The sequence below is a fragment of the Physcomitrium patens genome, chromosome 16 (assembly GCF_059467195.1).
Source record: "Physcomitrium patens ecotype Gransden chromosome 16, ASM5946719v1, whole genome shotgun sequence".
NCBI lineage: Eukaryota > Viridiplantae > Streptophyta > Bryopsida > Funariales > Funariaceae > Physcomitrium > Physcomitrium patens.
Window position 1 is genome coordinate 3,231,450 of NC_143425.1, and position 6,326 is coordinate 3,237,775.

Consider the following 6,326-nt stretch of genomic DNA (forward strand, 5'->3'; position numbering starts at 1 on the left):
GGAGACTACCTTAGGGGCGCTAGTGCCAAAGCAGATCTCCGCTTTTGGGAAGAGCATTACGGAGCCATCAATGATTGATCATGCCTTTCTACCGTTTCCCAGACTGGAGGAGCCTCAAAAGGGAAGGCCACTGAACACGACTGTGAAGATAATTGGACAACTTGAAGAGTTGGGTCAACTGCAGATCCTCTCGAAAGCCGAACTAGCAAAGCCAAGGCTGTGTCGAACATGCGCAGCCCGGATCCATATTCCCAGCTAGAGGATGCTTCGGATACTTGACCGATCGGCCTGGAGATTAGCAACTCCCATCTGTTTTTACACCTGTAACCAGAGCATGATACAATCTGAAGGATCTGTCCCTGAATTTTTGTCCTGTAAGGTTTGCCTCATGGCAAGCTTCAGATTTGGGATATCTACAATTGGAACCCAATTGCACTGGGGTGTCGAATTGGCATCCACGATAGCTTTAAAACACCGACCCATGTATACGTTTTCGTCATATTCGGAATGAGATTTGTGAGGTCGTGTGCCGGTTTTCTGGACTGATTTAGTTCGACACAAGTCATGTCGATGTCGTAATCACCCTCCGTTGAACGTTGCCGTCATGCAAAGCTTGAGCCTCATTTATATATATATATATATCAAGGTGGGCCTGGTGCTCACGTTGTTTTTTCGATCGCTGCCTCTCACATCAACATCTACTCTCATTTTCACGCATATTTGTGTATGTTAGTTTGCTGCCTTTTAAATCAACGTCTTCTCTCACCTCGCATGCTGCTGATGTTGCGTTTGCTTTTTCTTGTTAGTAGTTTTTTTTTTTCCTTGAAGTTTTTAAAGCACTAAGGAAGTAAATTTTTTTGATGTTACAACCAGGTTTTTATCTGTATGTGTTTAGTACTATCTCTTTGTGTCAAGTATGCCAAATTAGAGTTGATTATTTTTTTGGTCTTGAGATTGTTGCATTAATAATCTAATTCATTTTAATATCCAACGTAACATCCTAATCTGTTTTTCAGTTTAAATGAAAGTGGAAGGGATTTCTTTTGATATCTAAATTTTATTTTGTTTTGTTTATTTGTATTATTAATTCTAAAGAAGATTTCTATTCCCAAAAAATTCATTAGATTTGAATTGTTACATGTGTATTAGATTAAAGAAATTTAGAAGGTTGCATTAAGTCAATTGAAGACATTTCTATTTTATTATGTTAGATTATAGCATATTATAAAGGTTCATTTTATATTTGATCCATTATATTTTGTAACTTATTTAATTTATTCAAGTCCTATTCTTTTATCAATATATTTTTTTGCATTATTTGATAAAAATAGATGATAAGTTATTCTATTTTGCATATAAAACAGATTACCATCTGTATTATTTACTTTGTCTTAAGAAACTTAAAATATAAAGACTAGCCAATTAGAATTGTTGCAATGGTGTAATCTCATTCAATCATTCAAATTAAAATTTGAAGGATCTTGTTAGGGTAATTATATTTTCTATTTAAAAATTTGAAAAAATATATATTTTTGTTTGTGTGACTTTTAAAGAAGAAGGTGAATTTGGTGGCTAAATTCTAATAAGTTAGCATTTTGGATTGTTTAAAAAAAGAGATGTGATTTTATATATTTTAATTTAATAAAGATAAATAATATTTATCTTTTGTTATGATATCTTTTGTTGTTAATTATTATATATCTTTTGATCTTATTATGATATCTTTTGTTGTTAATTATTGAGACTTATAAAATCTTTTCTAGAATATAATTGTCTAAATTATTTTAAAGAAGATTTGATCAAACTATGCATATCTATTGTCTGATTATTATTTTCATTTAAAAATTATATAAATTAAGTTTTATATTGGATAATATGAAGTAGAAAAAAACAATCAATCTTAAAATTTAGAACTTCTAAAAACTTCTTCATGTAATAAAAGCTAATTTAAGATTAAGTAAATTTAGATCTTTGTATTTTATGCATTGGCAAATAATTTTCTAAGAGGCCTTGGCTTTTGTATTATATTGTATTATATTTTTTTTTCCCTATTTAGAGCTTATATTTTATTTTATTTTATTTTATTAATAATAAATTATATGGTTAAAGAAGACTACTAGAATATAATAAAATAGAGAATAGAAGCAAAAATAATATAATAAAATATTACCTATGTTCAATTAAACTTAATTCAATTGACCATTAGTATTTTTATTTATAATATATCTATCAAACTAAGAAATTACCAATTATTAAAAAAATAAGGCTTAAGTCAAAAAAATACTAAAGATAAGATTTAATTTATAATTAATTTATAATTTTTTAAATTCATTCTAATATTTGAAGATTTTAGAATGAAAAAGTATTATAAAATTTTAAATTTTTTCAAAACAATACTTAGTCTTGTAGAGACGATAATTAATAATTTTGATAAATACATCAATATTTGATTTTTGATCTTATAAAAAAGTCTTAGAATCATTTTTATAATTAATAATTAATTAATTAAATTTAAATGTAAATTAATCTATTTAAGAAGATAAAGAAAAGAAATTAAAAGATAGTAAAAGAAATGGATTTGATAAGAATGAATTTGATAGAGTATTAAAGAGACAAATGAAGAAGTGACCGGATTAAGAGTGTTTGAGAGAGTAGTAGAGAGAGAAGAGAATAAACTAAAAAAAATTGATGAAGGAAGAAATTGAAGAGAGATACTAATAGACTCATGAATTAAAATAAGATCAGTATTTGTGTTACAAAACATTAGAAGACAATCATATTAAACAAAGTTAAAAGGTAATGATTGAAAGCCATGACTTTCATTGAACCTAACATCTTAAGAAACTATAATTTTTCTAGTTGCAAAAATATAACATCTAATTGCTCAATTACAAGAATTGTAATCTATAATGATTCTTTCTAAGATTTTAATGTGAAGTTTGATTTGGAAGTTTTCAACGATATAGATGAAAGTTTTGTACCAAAAGGTACAAAGATGTAAGATCTTTGGTTGTATCTTAGTAAATTTTTCTTTATATAAGTCTCCTTGATTAGCTTCGATTGAAACTTTGTTAGTAATATAGGCTGGAATCTTGATTGCTTTCAACAAAAGAAATGCTAAAATATTTATGTCAAAGGAAATTCTTTAGACTTTGTCTATTAATTCTATATTCATCTCCTCAACAAGGCTATTAGATTGTAAAAAGCGAGTGGTAATTTAATGTCGATAAATGACTTTTTCCATGTAAAATTACTCAAATTCTTAACTTAGATATTTTTTATTTCTATTGATTTATAGATAGAGAATATATTAATTATATTAAATTTTAATATTAATTGGTTGATTAAAAATATCATTTTAAGTCATTTAATTATAGAAATATTAAAATTAGAGAGTCTTTTTGATTATTTAAGTATTCATTAGAATTTAGAAGCATTTTTAGGTTAATAAAGTCTTATTAGAAGAAAAGTTATAAGAGTGGAGTCTTAGTAAGTCTTAGAGGCAATATTTTTACTTGATTTAGTACTTTTATTTATTGTTAAATACTAATGTTCAATTATTGAGGCCAATATCTATATTTGTCTTTTATTTAAATTTATTATTTATAAAAAGGACCTATAGATATTATTTAGTATTTAGAAAGAATATAAAAAAGAACCTCAATTCTTTTTAATTATTTATATACAAAATAATATTTTTAGTTTATTTAAATTTATTTTATTATTATAAATTTTTTTTAAGGTAGGAAAGTATAGCCTTAAGTTGATATTAGTATTATAAGAATATTTTAGGATTTAAAAAATTTATTTAAATTTTATTTATAATTTTTAAGGAATTTTTAGAGAAAATTTTGAGACTTTGGTAAAGTTGAGTTTTACTACCTTGGAAGCTATTATGAAGAAATGGAGTAATTTTTGAAAGCCATACAACTTATGTAAGCTAATTGAATGTTTTTTTAACACTATGATGAAGTAATATTAGGAAGACTAACAACTAGTATAGTCATTATAAAAAAGAGAATGTGCACAAGTCATGTATGAGTTGTAACACCTTAGATATAGATAAAATTATGGCCTCAATGCCTCTTTAAGACATCCTTACACACTGTATGTGAGCCTTAGTGATGCTTGAATCCTTGATTTATAAGCACAATATTTTTGAAATAAAATATTTTTACTTAATTTTTAATTTTTTTAATTTTTTATCTTTAAATCTTCATAATTTAATTGTAATAAATTGGATTTATATGATTCTTACATCATTGAAAAGATAATAAAATTAATTATCTTAAACATAATTTTTACTTTTTAATTTTTATTAATTGAAAATCTAGTGAACAGTTTGTGACTAAGTTTTAGAATGTAAAATTGTATGATCACATTCATTATGTTTCGTATTTATTTATTTATTTATTTTCTTGTTTCACTTTATATTGCTAATTAAAAATAATTCTTAATTTAGACTATCTTATAATTTGGATTAAAGGATAAATTTTATCTTTACAATAATCTATTATCTTTAATATTTTATAATGATATAAGTGGACTAATTGTTAAATATAAGGCTCAATAGATGGAAAATCTTTTATGTTGATTAAAATAATATAAAATATCTTAAATTATTTATATGATAGAAATTTAGTATTTATATCATAATTAATATTTATAATTCTTTCAAGTACTAATTCAATTACAATAAGTCTAATCTACTATATACATTGTTTACTTAGATCTAGAGGAACTTGAGGCTCAATTATAATGTTGCATATTAATATTACAATATAGGTTATACATTCAAATAATACTTAATTTTACAATTCAAAAATCTTAGTATATTTAGTTCTATTTTGCATCAATATATTATTTTATGGATTTGTATTATAGGCTTGGACTAACTATTGAATGTCAAAAAACTATTTTTCTAAGTATTCTTCAAACCTTTAATATATAATAATATATAATATATATATATATATAATAATATATATATATAATAATATATATATATAATAATATATAATAATAATATATAATAATAATATATAATAATATATATATAATAATATATAATAATATATAATAATATATAATAATATATAATAATATATAATAATATATAATAATATATAATAATATATAATAATATATAATAATATATAATAATATATATTAATATATAATATTTTATTTGTAGCTATTATAACTATTTTTTTAAAACTTCTAAGTTTGTCTATTACCTTATATATATCAACATTCTTTTCAAACATCAATAAAGCTATTTTTTTTATTTGAGCTAAATGATATATTTCTTATCTTTTTATTATTTTTGTAATAAATACCAACTAAAATAGACTTTTGATATGTTTTGTTCAACCTTTGCTAGTTGGCAAAAGAACATATTAATAATGTAATTAATTCTAACTTTATTGTGAAACTACTCAGTGTCATAAATCTAGGTGCTTAAAAAATTTCATCTTTTAGCAAATCAAAGTCCCTATTGTAATTTAGTCATAGTCATATATGCAATGTGCTTCAAATGAGAATTAGAAGTATAGCTGTAACTTGTACAATAGTAGCTTCTATGCCCACTCCATGAACAAAGCACTAAGGTATAAGATTGAATATTATTAAAAGTCAAAAGTATCTATTTACATAATAATAAGCATGTCTTCTTGGACATATCATATATAACAACTTATTAATAATAAGCATATTTTTTATAATATAATACTTTATATCTATTATTCCATCTTTAATTTTCTTTTATATGAAATGATGTTAAGCATCAATGTTCTTGGTTCTTGAATGGTGCTTTGGATTCTTAGCAAATACAAGACATCTTTCATAATCACATATTATTGGAATTGCTTCCAATTGTACTACTCCAATGTCTTCTAAGAATTATTTTATCCAACATGCTTCTTTTGCATAATGACTTACTACTATGTACTTAATATCCATAGTTGATCTTGCAATTGTAGATTATTTCTTGCAATTCCATAAAATGGCTCCCACTCTAATAAAGAATAGATATCGCAATGTGGGTCTTCTATCATTTGCATCTCTAGTCCAATTTACATCATATAACCTTGTAAATCAATTTTCTTATCACCAATACACAATTTGAAGTCCTTTGTATTTTTTAAGTACATCGATATTTTATTTACTATTTACTTAATGCAAAGATTCAGCCTTAGACATGTATTGGCTCACAATACTTATATTAAATACAAGATCCACTCTTGTGGCGACCTTTGTATACATAAATGAGTCTACTATTGCTTTGTATGAAATACTTTGCATCTCACCTTCAATTTATGCATACT